This window comes from Salvelinus alpinus, chromosome 2 (genome assembly GCF_045679555.1).
Source record: "Salvelinus alpinus chromosome 2, SLU_Salpinus.1, whole genome shotgun sequence".
NCBI lineage: Eukaryota > Metazoa > Chordata > Actinopteri > Salmoniformes > Salmonidae > Salvelinus > Salvelinus alpinus.
Window position 1 is genome coordinate 110,940,132 of NC_092087.1, and position 15,434 is coordinate 110,955,565.

Sequence of the window (15,434 nt, forward strand, 5' to 3'; positions counted from 1 at the left end):
AAACAAAAGTACAGTCAATAACACAATAGAAAAATCTATATACAGTGTGTGCAAATGGAGTAAGGAGGTAAGGCAATAAATAGGCCATAGAAGTGAAGTAATTACAATTTAGCAAATTAACACTGGAGTGATAGATGTGCAGATGATGATGTGCAAGTAGAATTACTGGTGTGCAAAAGAGCAAAAAAAGTAAATAAAAACATGGGGATGAGGTAGGTAGTTAGATGGGCTATTTACAGATGGGCTGTGTACAGCTGCAGCGATCTGTAAGCTGCTCAGATAGCTGATGCTTAAAGTTAGTGAGGGAGATATAAGTCTCCAAACTCAGCGATTTTTGCAATTCGTTCCAGTCATTGGCAGCAGAGAACTGGAAGGAAAGGCGGCCAAAGGAGGTGTTGGCTTTGGGGATGACCAGTGAGATATACCTCCTGGAGCGTGTGCTACGGGTGGGTGTTGCTATGGTGACCAGTGAGCTGAGGGAAGGCGGCCTAGCAAAGGCTTATAGATGACCTGGAGAAAGTGGGTTTGGAGACGAATATGTAGAGAGGGCCAGCCGACGAGAGCATACAGGTCCTAGTGGTGGGTGGTATATGGGGCTTTGGTGACAAAACGGATGGTACTGTGATAGACTGCATCCAGTTTGCTGAGTAGAGTGTTGGAGGCTATTTTGAAAATGACATCACCGAAGTCAAGGATCGGTAGGATAGTCAGTTTTACGAGGGTATGTTTGGCAGCGTGAGTGAAGGAGGCTTTGTTGCGGAAAAGGAAGCCGATTCTAGATTTAATTTTGGATTGGAGATGCCTAATGTGAGTCTGGAAGGAGAGTTTACAGTCTAGCCAGACACATAGGTATTTATAGTTTTCCACATATTCTATGTCAGAATCGTAGTGATGCTGGACGGAGGGAGGGGGGGGGCAGCGATAGGTTGAAGAGCATACATTTAGTTTTACTAGCGTTTAAGAGCAGTTGGAGGCCACGGATGGAGTGTTGTATGGCATTGAAGCACGTTTGGAGGTTTGTTAACACAGTGTCCAAAGAAGGTCCAGATGTATACAGAATGGTGTCGTCTGCGTAGAGGTGGATCAAGGAATCACCCGCAGCAAGAGCAATATCGTTGGTATATACAGAGAAAGGAGTCGGTCCGAGAATTGAACCCTGTGGTACCCCCATAGACTGCCAGAGGTACAGACAACAGGTCCTCCGATTTGACACACTGAACTCTGTCTGAGAAGTAGTTGGTGAACCAGGCGAGTCAGTCATTTTAGAAACCAAGGCTATTGAGTCTGCCGATAAGAATACGGTGATTGACAGAGGCGAAAAAGCTTTGGCCAGGTTGATGAAGACGGCTGCACAGTACTGTCTTTTATCAATGGCGGTTATGATACCGTTTAGTACCTTGAGCGTGGCTGAGGTGCACCCGTGACCAGCTCGGAAACTGGATTGCACAGCGGAGAAGGTACGGTGGGATTCAAAATGGTCAGTGGTCTGTTTGTTAACTTGACTTTCAAAGACTTTAGAACGGCAGGGCAGGATGGATATAGGTCTGTAACAGTTTGGGTCTAGAGTGTCACACCCTTTGAAGAGGGGGATGACCGCGGCAGCTTTCCAATCTTTAGGAACCTTGTTCTCCATGGACTTTACAGTGTCCCAAAACTTTTTGGAGTTAGATCTACAGGATGCAAATTTCTGTTTGAAAAAGCTAGCCTTTGCTTTCCTAACTGACTGTGTGTATTGGTTCCTGACTTCTCTGAAAAGTTGCATATCGCGGGGACTATTCGATGTTAGTGCAGTACGCCACAGGATGTTTTTGTGCTGGTCGAGGGCAGTCAGGTCTGGAGTGAACCAAGGGCTATATCTATTCTTAGTTCTACATTTTTTGAAGGGGCATGCTTATTTAAGGTGGTGAGGAAATTACAATTAAAAAACAACCAGGCATCCCCTACTGACAGGATGAGGTCAATATCCTTCCAGGATACCCGGGCCAGGTCGATTAGAAATGCCTGCTTGCACAAGTGTTTTAGGGAGCGTTTGACAGTGATGAGGTGTGGTCGTTTGACCGCGGACCCATAACGGATGCAGGCAATGATCACTGAGATCCTGATTGAAAACAGCAGAGGTGTATTTGGAGGGCAAGTTGGTCAGGATAATATCTATGAGGATGCCAATGTTTACGGATTTAGGGTTGTACCTGGTGGGTTTCTTGATAATTTGTGTGAGATTGAGGGCATCTAGCTTGGATTGTAGGACGGCGGGGGTGTTAACCTCACTAGGGTATTTTCACCTCCGGATGAAAAGCGTGCCCAAAGTAAACTTGGTAGATTTGGACAGAAAACACTCTAAAGTTTCCAAAACTGTTAAAATAATGTCTGTGAGTATAACAGAACTGATATGACAGGCGAAAACCTGAGAAACATCCATCCAGGAAGTGGGATTTTTATATTTTTGTAGTTTTCCCATTGACTGCCTATACAGATTCCATTGACTTAGGACTCAAATTGCACTTCCTATGGCTTCCACTAGATGTCAACTGTCTTTAAAAATTGTTTCAGGCTTGTATTCTGAAAATTGACAGAGTAAGACCACTCCGAATGAGTGAACCATTCAGTGTCCCAGAATGCGCCGTTCTTGTTTACCTTTGAAATGTTATCTATTATTTAGGCTAAAAACAACCTGAGGATCGATTATAAACATCGTTTGACATGTTTCTACGAACTTTACTGATACTATTCAGATTTTTCGTCTGGATGTTGTGATTGCCTTTGAGCCTGTGGATTACTGAACAAAACTGAGGTTTTTGGATATAAAGAGAGACTTTATCGAACAAAACTAACATTTATTGAGTAAATGGGAGTCTTGTGAGTGCAACGATATGAAGATCATCAAAGGTAAGTGATTAGTTTTATCGCTATTTCTGACTTGTGTAACTCCTCTACTTGGCTGGTAACTGTTCATCTTTAAACTGATGTATAACACTTGTATGTTTTATGAATTTTTATAATGAGTATTTCTGTTTTGGAATTTGGCGCTCTGCAATTTCACTGGATGTTGGCCAGGTGGGACGGTAGCGTCCCACACCTCCTAGAGAGGTTAAGCATATCCCAGTTTAGGTCACCTAACAGAACAAACTGAAGATAGATGGGGCCAATCAATTCACATATGGTGTTGTTACGGATACAAGTGTTCTGTGTGTATCCTGTGTGTATTTCTTTTCTCTCCTTCTCCCCTACTCACAGGTGACCATCATCATTCCCCAATCAGTCATCAATCAGTCGCTAATCAGAAGACACCTGCTCCTTTTCCCTTACCCAATCACAGTCCCTTTCCCTTGGTTTAAAACCCCTGTCAGTTGTTTTCTCCCCAGCTCAATCTCTTTTGTAAATGCCTTCTGTCTGTAGATCGCTTGTGTGTTTTGCATCTACATGTCACTTGGTCCCCATCTGTGAGTATTGTTTTTGGTTATGGTGTTTGAGTGTTTGTTTGATGGTGGGAAAAGGGGGTAACCAGACAAGTTGCCCTTGGGCTACACTACCCGTAGTTAAACTTTGTTATATAAACACTAGTTAGAACTGGGCGGACCACCCCCTGTATTTTTGGTTAGTTAGTTAGCTGTTTGTGAAGTAGGCTAGTCTAGCTTAGGGGTGTTTTTGGATTATTCTTTCATTCCTTGGGTCCCGCTCAGCCCCTTTTCCTGCTCCCCCCATTTACCGTGTGTTTATAAATAAACATTTAGTGTTTGACGGTAATTAAGTTGTCTGTGGTTATTTTTGTTCTCACTGTTACGTTGTCACTATAATAATTTGCATGAGTTGTGTTACGGGTCCCATTACCATCCCCCCTAGATTGTCGGGCCAAAGGGATTCGTAACAGGTGTCCAGGGCACAGCTGGGAACTGAGGGGTGTCTATAACAGGCGGCAACAGTGAGAGACTTATTTATGGAGAGATTCATTTTTAAAATTAGAAGCTCAAACTGTTTGGGTTTAAACCTGGAAAGCATGATACAACTTTGCAGGCCATCTCTGCAGTAGATTGCAACTCCTCCCCCTTTGGTAGTTCTATCTTGACGGAAAATGTTGTAGATGGGGCTGGAAATGTCTGAATTTTTGGTGGCCTTCCAAAGCCAGGATTCAGACACGGCAAGGACATCAAGGTTGGAGTGTGCTAAAGCAGTGAGTATAACAGACTTAGGGAGGAGGCTTCTGATGTTAACATGCATGAAACCAAGGCTTTTATGGTTACAGAAAGTCAACAAATGAGAGCGCCTGGGGACACACAGGGCCTGGGTTAACCTCTACATCACCCGAGGAACAGAGGAGTAGGATGAGGGTACGGCTAAAGGCTATCAGTACTGGTCGTCTAGTGCTTTGGGAACAGAGAATAAAAGGAGCAGATGTCTGGGTGTGGTAGGATAGATTCAAGGCATAATGTACAGACAGGGGTATGGTAGAGTGTGGGTACAGTAGAGGTAAACCTAGGCACTGAGTGACGATAAGAGGTTGCATCTCTGGAGGCACCAGTTATGCTAGGTGAGGTCACCGCATGTGTGGGAAGTGGGACAAAAGAGTTCTCTGAGGCATGTTGAGTGGGACTAGGGGCTACGTAGTAAAACAAAACAATGATAACTACCCTAAACAACAGTATACAAGGCATATTGACATTAGAGAGACATAAAGCGAGACATAAAGCAATCACAGGTGTTGATTGGGAAAGCTAGCTAAGACAACAACGGGTAAGACAACAGTTAATCAGCTAAGACAACAAAAACACGTAAAATGGCGATGAATGGGCAGAGAGGGTCAGTTAACTACACACAGGGCCTGAGTTCGAGGCTGGGGCTGGGGTCAACAGAAACAAAATAAACAAAATGGAGTACCGTGATTAATGAACAGTCCAGCAGGCATCAGCTATGTAGCCAAGTGATCATAGGGTCCAGTGAACAGCAATATATGAACCAGGGAAGCCGCTAGGTAGTCATTACTACGCTAGCCGGGAGATGCGCCTGGCTCGAGGCTAACTGGTGCTAGCTTCGGGACAAGGGCGTCACCGACGTCTGGCAAAGGCCGGTTGAGGGCACATCGGACGGAATTGGGTCGGCAGACCAGATCGGCGGGGCTCCGTGTCGACAAAGGGTCCAGGCCAATTGGCAAAAGAGGTATTGTAGCTGGAGTAATTTTGTTTGCTAGCCGGGAGATGCACCTGGCCCGAGGCTAACTGGTGCTAGCTTCGGGACAAGGGTGTTAGCCACTGTAGCCAATCCGGTGCAAAGGTCCAGAACTTACGTCAGGAATCCGGTGATGTAGAGGCTTCTAGTCGTCTTAGTGAAGAGCCTGGGAGGCATCAGCTGTGTAGCCGAGTGATCATAGGGTCCACTGAGCAGGCTGGGAGATGGGCCTGGCTCAAGGCTAGCTTCGGGGCTGGGCCACCCGGTGGCAGCTAGCTAGCTGCGATTATCCGGTGTAAAGGTCCAGAGCTTACGGCAGAAATACGGTGATGTAGTGGAGAAAAACCGTCCGATATGCTCAGGGTTGATATCGCGCTGTGCAGACTGGCAGGTGTTATCCAGGCTAAAAGCGGCAGTGGCTAACAATGACTAAATAGCTAGTAGCTAATTAGCTGGTTAGCTTCTGATGGCTAGCTGCTGATGGAGGTTCTAGCTATAAGGTCTAAAAAAAAAAATTGCTGATCCGTATCATATTGGGTGAGGCGGGATGCCGGAAGGTATATTTAATTTAAAAATGGAAAAAGATTTAAATATATTGCAATATATACAAAAAAAAGACGAAAAATACATACCATTTACAACAAACAGGTCTTAATGCTACACCATCTTGGATTACAAGATGACTCAGTTAAAAACCATTGGATTTAGCAAACTCTGAAATGATTTAGTATTTCTGTGCCCATGAAAACTGTTGCATTTCAGAATACAAAAAAACTGTCCGACAGCAAGATCCAGTATTTAAGTTGAAGTTCATCATATGACAAGCGTAACGTTATGACTATAACTACTGTTCCCTGAAGGAGGGAAACTAGGTACAACATACTATTAAATCCACGACTCGCTGGAAGCACCACCATCCACAGGTGATGAGAGTGAGGCTTGGATTTATTCTTTAAAATGTAATGCCGCTCTTCACCGACCCAGGAAAGGGCGGGGACAAACAGGTGTTGAACCTCGATTCCCTCCTTAAGGGAAGAGTAATTATAATCAAAGTTACACTCCCTTTCAGTTGGTCAACTTCGGTAGATCATTCCCCAGCCGACCCAAACGGATACTAAATGAAACGTCCCCTGGCAGACCACCCAGACCTGACCCCGCAAGATGCGTCAGTTTTGTCAATTTATTCATTGTCTTTTGTTTGAAACACTCCTGTCAATGTTGAGTAAGGACGCACACCGGATTACACATATAGAAGTAGGACTAGTCTACTTGGCCTGCACACAAGTGTAGGCCTATAAATGTGCCTATTTGGGGATGTCTGATAGTATTTCTGATTGTCTTAATGCACCACCACTAATGAGTTGTGGAGCTTCTCAAAGTAACTTTTTCTTCACCTCCAAACAGCAAGTAAACAAAGTCTAATCAAAATCAATTGCGAATGACAATAGTTCCTCAAAGTATTTTCGTAAAATATTTACAGCTCTTGCCCTTCCGATAACCACTCAGCAGAAAAGGGAAAAATGTAATGCTCTGATCCAGTGGAAATGTCATAAAATACCTGATTACTGTCAAGAACTCACTGGAGCAGGAAACTGAGGGCCTAGAATATTTTATACAATGTTGCAAGCTTGCTATCCGAGTTTCCTGACCCAGTTGATAGTTGATACAATGTTTCAAGTTTGTCGTAGACAGGCCATGTGCAGCCAATGTGATTTCTAGGATATTTATTTTTATCAGGATATTTTCTACCTGCAGAATGCAATGTTTTTATTTGTTGGCTTTATGTAGGATATTTTTTTTACATAGTTGGCAATGGCAATAATACTTTTAGATATCTATAATTTTCATTTAGATTTAAATAGAATGTAGATTAATCACAGACAATGATTTTGAGATACTATTATAAATTAAATGAAACTGTTCCACGAAAATGTGCATATGAAAATCATAACTGGCACACAGATTGGTAGAAATGGTCAGATAAATTGGCACTCCAACTGGAAAAGGTTGCCGACTGCTGGTGTAGTTGATTACTGAAAATTTCAGGAGCAGAACGGCAGAATTTACGAAGTCCAGCAGCAGAGGGGGGCTCCATCCGGTCGGGTTGTGTTGACGACCGTCTCCCTCCGGTCGGGTTGTGTTGACGACCGTCTCCCTCCGGTCGGGTTGTGTTGACGACCGTCTCCCTCCGGTCGGGTTGTGTTGACGACCGGCTCCCTCCGGTCGGGTTGTGTTGACGACCGGCTCCCTCCGGTCGGGTGGTGTTGACGACCGGCTCCCTCCGGTCGGGTGGTGTTGACGACCGGCTCCCTCCGGTCGGGTGGTGTTGACGACCGGCTCCCTCCGGTCGGGTGGTGTTGACGACCGGCTCCCTCCGGTCGGGTGGTGTTGACGACCGGCTCCCTCCGGTCGGGTGGTGTTGACGACCGGCTCCCTCCGGTCGGGTGGTGTTGACGACCGGCTCCCTCCGGTCGGGTGGTGTTGACGACCGGCTCCCTCCGGCCGGGTGGTGTTGACGACCGGCTCCCTCCGGCCGGGTTGTGTTGACGACCGGCTCCCTCCGGCCGGGTTGTGTTGACGACCGGCTCCCTCTGGCCGGGTTGTGTTGACGACCGGCTCCCTCTGGTCGGGTTGTGTTGACGACCGGCTCCCTCCGGTCGGGTTGTGTTGACGACCGGCTCCCTCTAGTCATTTGTGTGTCTTATTTATTTAATCAAACAGCGTGCTTAAAGCATCAGACAAGTTCAGTACATATAGATTTTATAAAAACACATATGGCGATTGGTAGAAAGAACAGATGACTCTTGGTTGACCAAGATGTATTTTAGTTGGGGACAGCACTAAACATGATTTTGGGGCTCCCAGGTAGCGCAGAGGACACTGCATCTCAGTGCTTGAGGCGCCACTACAGACACCCTGGATCAAATCCAGGCTGAATCACAACCGGCCGTGATTGGGAGTCCCATAGGGCAGCGCACAATTGGCCCAGCGTCATCCAGGGTAGGCAGTCATTGTAAATAAGAATTTGTTCTTAACTGACTTGGCTAGTTAAATAAAGGTTATATTTATATAAATAAAAAATTGTGTTTCATGACAAACCATTTTCTATAAATCCGTCAAGACACCAACTTTGAGAAGGGTTTAAAACAAAGGTTTCAAACCAATTCATGAATGTAATTGAATCTAGGTATGCCTTGCCTTTAATGTAAAGGCATGAAAAAAAATTGGCTGAATATTATACAATGACTTATCAACAGCTCTAATAATTTTCCCCGCACAGGAAATCTACACTGGCAATTCTAGAATGTACAATATAGCCTAGTAACCTGGTTAAACTATCATTATGACATCATGGATGAATTCTAGAATATACTATATAGCCTAGAAACCTGGCTAAACTATCATTATGACATCATGGATGAATTCTAGAAAATACTATATAGCCTAGAAATCTGGTTAAACTATCATTATGACATTATGCATGGCCAGTCCTTGTATTCATAGTGTAGTGAATTCAGGGGGAAGCCCTGAGCTGGACTCAAACCTGGGTCTAGCGACTGTCAAGCCAACACCTTATAACTGTTACACCAAGATGTCTGAACTTCTTGACGAGGTCGCTAGGTGTTGAGTTAGGGTTGCTACAATAGCTTTCTCTATGAATTTGAGAGTGGTTACATTTCTCCTTCCCCCATCTGTTTACCAAACCAAGTCTCTGGGCAGCCATTTTGTTGCTGTTTTAAAAAAAACACACAACCCAGCAATCTGCAGTTCAAACAATAACAAATGTGTCATTCCTCCACTGTTTTGGTAATAAGATGATTATGGGGTTGGAGAAATGTAACTACAGACAGAAAGACCTATGGATGCAAGGACTGACCATCCATGATATCAACATTATAGTTTTAACCATGTTGAGGCTTTAACACCAAACATCAGTTCAACTGCAGAATTTGTGCCTCTGTTTTTAAGACAATACTTACTAGTGTTAATCAGGGAACGGTTTCTCAAAACCATCTTATGGCTAAGTTCAGCGTCAGAACCATTGGATGCCTTAAGATGCGTTTGGGAAACCGGGCCCAGAAATCCAGTTTCCTCCTCTTCTTCCTCCTCCTCCTTTTTCGATGTAACAGTCATCTCTTCCCCCTCCTCTTTCACTCTGAACGCGTCTTCCTCTTCTTTCACAGTAACGGCCTCACCCTCTACTTCTTGTTTTACTGTGATATTCTCATCTTCTTTAGCAGGATTAGAGTCGCTTAGTGAACTCATGGTCGGAGATGTTAGCTAGCTAGGCTAATGCTAACTTAACCAGCCCGCCAGCTGAATAATAACAACAACACCGTAAATATGAAATTAAAACGGATAACTAACTAGACGACAGAAGAGGGTTTAAAACACAGTGGCTAAAAATTACGAAAGCGTCTAAAGAGCTTTATTGGTTCGTCTATTTTGTCTAGCAAGCTACCGAGGTGGCTGACTGACTGACTGTTGCTGCTGTTGAAAGAAGCGTTCCGTCCACTAGATTATACGTCACACTAGCAGCATTGCCTTAAAGTCGCAGACCGCAATCTGCTGACTGGAGTGGGTAACGCAGTTGAGTAAAATGTATATTTTATTTTCAGACAAAAAGTTAAAGGGTAGGAATCAGGGACGTCGCTAGAACTAAAATATTAATTAGCCCCCCCTAAATAAATCAATATCAGTCAATATATTTTTTCTGTGATTTTCTTTTTTTTGTCAACGGTTCCATCGCATCTTAAACTATTTACCGGGCCGGCACTAGGACCGGGGGAGGCTGCTGCCGCACTAGTGACTGTTAGACATTCTTCAGCAAAGATATACTAGGAGAGAGGGGAACCCCTACACAGAACTGAACTGAATCAAAGATGGCGAACAGAAATACTAGAAGAGAGGGGTACCCTTACACAGAACTGAATCAAAGAAGGCGAACAGAAATACTAGAAGAGAGGGGTAACCACTACACAGAACTGAACTGAATCAAAGATGGCGGACAGAAATACTAGAAGAGAGGGGTACCCCTACACAGAACTGAACTGAATCAAAGATGGCGGACAGAAATACTAGAACTGTAGGATAAAAGCAAATGTAAGGGATTATAACGTCATAACGAATCATGCAAAAACATGTACAGTTGACAGGAATGTTTGTTCATGTAGAGACAAACGATTATGCATTTATTATATTGCACTAGTGACTGTTAGACTTTCTTCAGCAAAGATTTACTAGGAGAGAGGGCAAATGCAATTTTCGTATATATGGGTTCGCTGTATCACAGCGCAGGGTTGAACAGAGAACTGGCAGGAAGTACGTAAACAGCTGTTCCTATACCGTGATGACGTAGTTCCAACGCGTCTGTTGGCCTATCACAGTAGAGGCTGAGCGCGGTTTAGACTTTGCCCAGCCTATGCTGGCACCCGGACTTGTCCAAGTCCCTTAGTGCTCTCCTCTGTCCGCATCTGGTTGTTGGGTAGATTAGATCCGTCTTGTGTCTGTCGATTCTACACTGAAACAGTTCCTAATATGGTATTGTCCAGTGCCCTACCCCCCTGTTTGGCTTAGAGATATGCACCCCTCCCCTCTCCAGATTGACCACAGCTTTTATGGCCTGTCACTCTATGGTCAGTCTTTACACACCTACACACACACATCAGTATTGTTTGTGTGTGTGTGTGTGTGTGTGTAACAAAACAAAATTCATCTTCAAACAATATGCTAGTAGGCTATAGTGCATAAACATAAATCCTAACAGTACCCCTACACAGACCTGAACTGAATCAAGGATGGCGGACAGAAATACTAGGAGAGAGGGGTACACCTACACAGAACTGAACTGAATCAAAGATGGCGGACAGAAATACTAGGAGAGAGGGGTACCCCTACACAGAACTGAACTGAATCAAGGATGGCGGACAGAAATACTAGAAGAGAGGGGTACCCCTACACAGAACTGAACTGAATAAAAGATGGCGGACAGAAATACTAGGAGAGAGGGGTACCCCTACACAGAACTGAAATGAATCAAAGATGGCGAACAGAAATACTAGAAGAGAGGGGTACCCCTACACAGAACTGAACTGAATCAAAGATGGCGGACAGAAATACTAGGAGAGAGGGGTACCCCTACACAGAACTGAAATGAATCAAAGATGGCGGACAGAAATACTAGGATGGAAGCACATGTAAGGGATTATAACGTCATAACTAATCATGCAAAAAAACATGTACAGTTGACAGGAATGTTAGTTCATGTAGAGACAAACAATGACTAGCTAACATTAGCCAGCTAGCTGGCTAGCTTTATGGATGTTGTGACATGAGTATGAAATTGTAATTCTGGTTGTTTTAGGGACTCCTGAAACAACCAGCAAACCAGGCTGTCGTTTTGGGAAAGTGGATGTATAGAATCTATCTAGCTGAATAATTTACTGCAAATTGAATGTACAATTTTGTAAGTTTGCCTTGCTGATATTTGCCATGCAGATAGATGAAATCACGTAGCTAGCTATGTTCTTGCTTATTGTGCAGTGGATGATTAAAATCCCTGTATGCCCATGGATGTGTAGCTAGCTATCTAGCCGATCTGTGTATGGACCCAAACGTTTGGTATACATATTAGTTCAGAACCTAGCTATGAACCTCAGCTATCATAGCCAGTTGTATCAACTTCAAAACAGCCTGAATGACATTAATGAAGCCTATGGATTGAGTAGAATATCATGTTGTGCCAAGGATGCAAGTCGTATATACATGTAGTTATTACCATGCATGAGATCCCCACATTGTAGCCTGTACATTTAATATATTCACTGATCATCTACTCTACCTTGGCAAATAAAGGTGCAGTGTAGGTATGAATGTCTCTGAGATTATTTTTCAGTCATATCCAATACCAGGAGAATCAAATTCCAGTCTTTGAATGACACTGTGTCTTCATGTATCTATTACAATTATACACTTCAACAGTGTTTACCAATCTTGGTCCTGGGACATCAATGGTTACACATTGTAACAGACTAGAAACAGGATTTAACTAGTTAATTCATATATACAGAAATATAATTTAAAAACCAGAACACTACACTTCCTATGCATCATGTAAATACTCTTAACACCGGTTCATCTCAACATCTAATGCCCTTCATCTGCATTGATCTGATAAACACAGGATAGGTGGAGTATTTCATCACATTACACTTCATTTCAACCAGTAGAGAATGTGAAACGCTTTATTGAAAAGCTCACTATCCAAGTGTTATAAATACAAGTTCAATCTGTACTTCAATGCACATCTGTTGTGCATTATAAAAACAGAGGAAGAAAGAGGAGGTGAGAGAGGTGTAAAAGACAGAAAGGGAAAGAGGTAAGCACATAGGAGCAGGGAAGGCAGCACATGATTAATGAATCACAGTGCTACATAAATATTGTCTCAGTTTATCACAATTACATAATAGTGTCTCTAGTCGGCAAAAAGGTTATCTTAAAAGCAGGTGAGGTGGCGATGATGGGACTGGGGGTTGGCATCCTCTCACATCAAAACATATCTGCAGACGAGAGACAGATGGAGAGAGCATGTTTAAGCCTGGGATCATTTTGACCCCAGAGGCATATCTTTGATCATAGCCAAAATGTGGGTTATTCAATTCCTCCAATTTTTCATGACTTTGTCAATCAACTTTTTCTTATTAAATCTAAATCATGGTTTAGTGTTTCTGTATCAATATGGACTTTTAACAAATTCAAATCCTTTGGAGTCATTTTGACCCCAGCCAAAAGCACCTTTGATAAATAGGACGTTTATTGAAAATCGAAATCAAATCACATTTTATTGGTCACATACACGTGTTTAGCAGATGTTATTGTGGGTGTAGTGAAATACTTGTGGTTCTAGCTCCGACAGTGCAGTAATATCTAACAAGTAATATCTAACAATTTCACAACCCAATACACACAAATCTAAGTATTTGAATCTAGGTTTCTCTGTAGACATGATCCATCCCACCAGAGGGTGGAGGGGCACCTGTATCAGTGGTTTTGACCAGATAGACACCTGCAGACACACAGTATAGTGCCTCCCATGTACTCTCCTAAGATTGGACTTTTCTATACCACGTATCACGTGACTGTGTACAAAACTGCTAATGGTAGAAAACTCTGCCAGCTGTATACAGTGCATTCGTTAAGTATTCAGACCCCTTCACTTTTTCCACATTCAGTTACTTTACAGCCTTATTCTAAAATTGAATATTTTTCCCCTCATCAATCTACACACAATACCCCATAATGACATCACAATACCACATAATGACAAACCAAAAACAGGTTTGTAAACATTTTTGCAAATGTATTTACTTAAGTATTCAGACCCTTTGCTATGAGACTCGAAATTGAGCTCAGATGCATCCTGATTCCATTGATCATCCTTGAGATGTTTCTCCAGCTTGATTGGAGTCCACCTGTGGTAAATTCAATTGATTAGACATGATTTGGAGAGGCACACACCTGTCTATATAAAGTCCCACAGTTTGCAGTGCATGTGTCGTGGTAATTTCCTGTATTACTCAATAAAGAGAGAGAGAGAGAGCCAACCACACACAAGTCAGAGTTAAATTATATATTCCATCTTTAATATGTATACAAGCTTCACCAAAGCCCTTTTTTGACTCTCAGATCAATTCAGTGTCTATAAATGAATTCTCTGAGAGTGCTTACAAAACAATTCTTAGTTTCATTTATAGCCAAGATACACCCCTCTCAACTTACAAAGAATCCTTTTCCCGAAAGAGGAGTATCCTATCGCTAGACAGCATCAGCTTTAAATCATCGTTCAGTTTGATCTCCCAAGACAAGGTTTAAATCTCATGCTTGATACTTCACTGTCTACCAAAACATTACCTCATCCAATGGCATATATCAATTGTCATTTCTAGATATTCCCAAACCTGGACAAACTCAAAATCAGACAGGGTCAAATACTAGGTCAAGATAAGGGCAACCTCAGAGGGGAAATACAATGGTTCCAAACACTGCCAAACTCCTTCCCCCTATGAGAAAAGTAGGGAGTGACTGGCGTACAGACATTGTATGAGATAACTAACTGGTTCCCCAATTAATAACTCCATCCCGTCACATGGTTTAGGAATAGTTACAGACACGTTCCCATAAGAAAGCAACGTTCCCATAAGAAAACAACGTTCCATTCTGTCCTCCTCCCCTTCTGATATTCTACTTAGCACCACATGGTTTAACAGATACATTGACTTATGAAGACAAGCCTGACCTCTCCCCTCTCTGGCCCCAAGTTACCAATCCCTAGCTCAGAAGATTCTAATGACAAGTATCTCACAAGCATATGATGACAATAACATCTTATCTATCTATGTTACCTAGCTAAATCTGATTCTGCCACGACACGTCAGAGCAAAAACCAAGCCATGAGGTCAAAGGAATTGTCCGTAGAGCTCTGAGACAAGAATGTGTTGAGGCACAGATCTGGAGAAAAGGTACCAAAACATGTATGCAGCATTGAAGGTCCCCAAGAACACAGTGTCCGCCCTCATTCTTAAATGGAATAAGTTAGGAACCACCATTACTCTTCCTAGAGCTGGCCGCCCGGCCAAACGGAGAAATCGGGGGAGAAGGGCCTTGGTCAAGGAGGTGACCAAAAACTCGATGGTCACTCTGACAGAGCTCCAGAGTTCCTCTGTGGAGATGGGAGAACCTTCCAGAAGGACAATCATCTCTGCAGCACTCCAACAAATCCGGCCTTTATGGTAGAGACCAGACGGAAGCTACTCCTCAGTAAAAGGCACATGACAGCTCGCTTGGAGTTTGCCAAAAGGCACCTAAAGGACTCTAACCATGAGAAACAAGATTCTCTGGTCTGATTAAACCAACTCTTTGGCCTGAATGTCATGTGTCATGTCTGGAGAAAATCGGTACCATCCCGGTGAAGCGGTGGTCATGGCAACATCATGCTGTGGAGATGTTTCTCAGCAGCAGTGCAAATTGTCCGCTGGTTTTGGTGTAATTTCTCACCCATTTTGTCAGTAGGATAGTTAATTTCCCCTCAGGCACACACATTAGTTGATTGTTATTATGAAGGTAATTTGTATAGAATGTACTTTTCCCCACTCATTCACCCCATCTCTTTACATTGCTTATTTATATGTGGTGACCTGACTGCATCCAGACTGTCAAAGGCCCATCCTGGTAGATCTGAACCTAATTCAGCTTGGAGTGATCAGATGACAGAAGTC

The 15,434-nt window shown here is 43.2% G+C and overlaps 1 protein-coding gene across 1 annotated transcript in view; it reads right to left on the bottom strand.

Annotated features, from left to right (window-relative positions):
- The window catches only part of LOC139548984 (zinc finger protein 180-like), a 347,214-nt gene that overhangs the window by 128,019 nt on the left and 203,761 nt on the right, over positions 1 to 15,434 (bottom strand). The window lies entirely within an intron of this gene.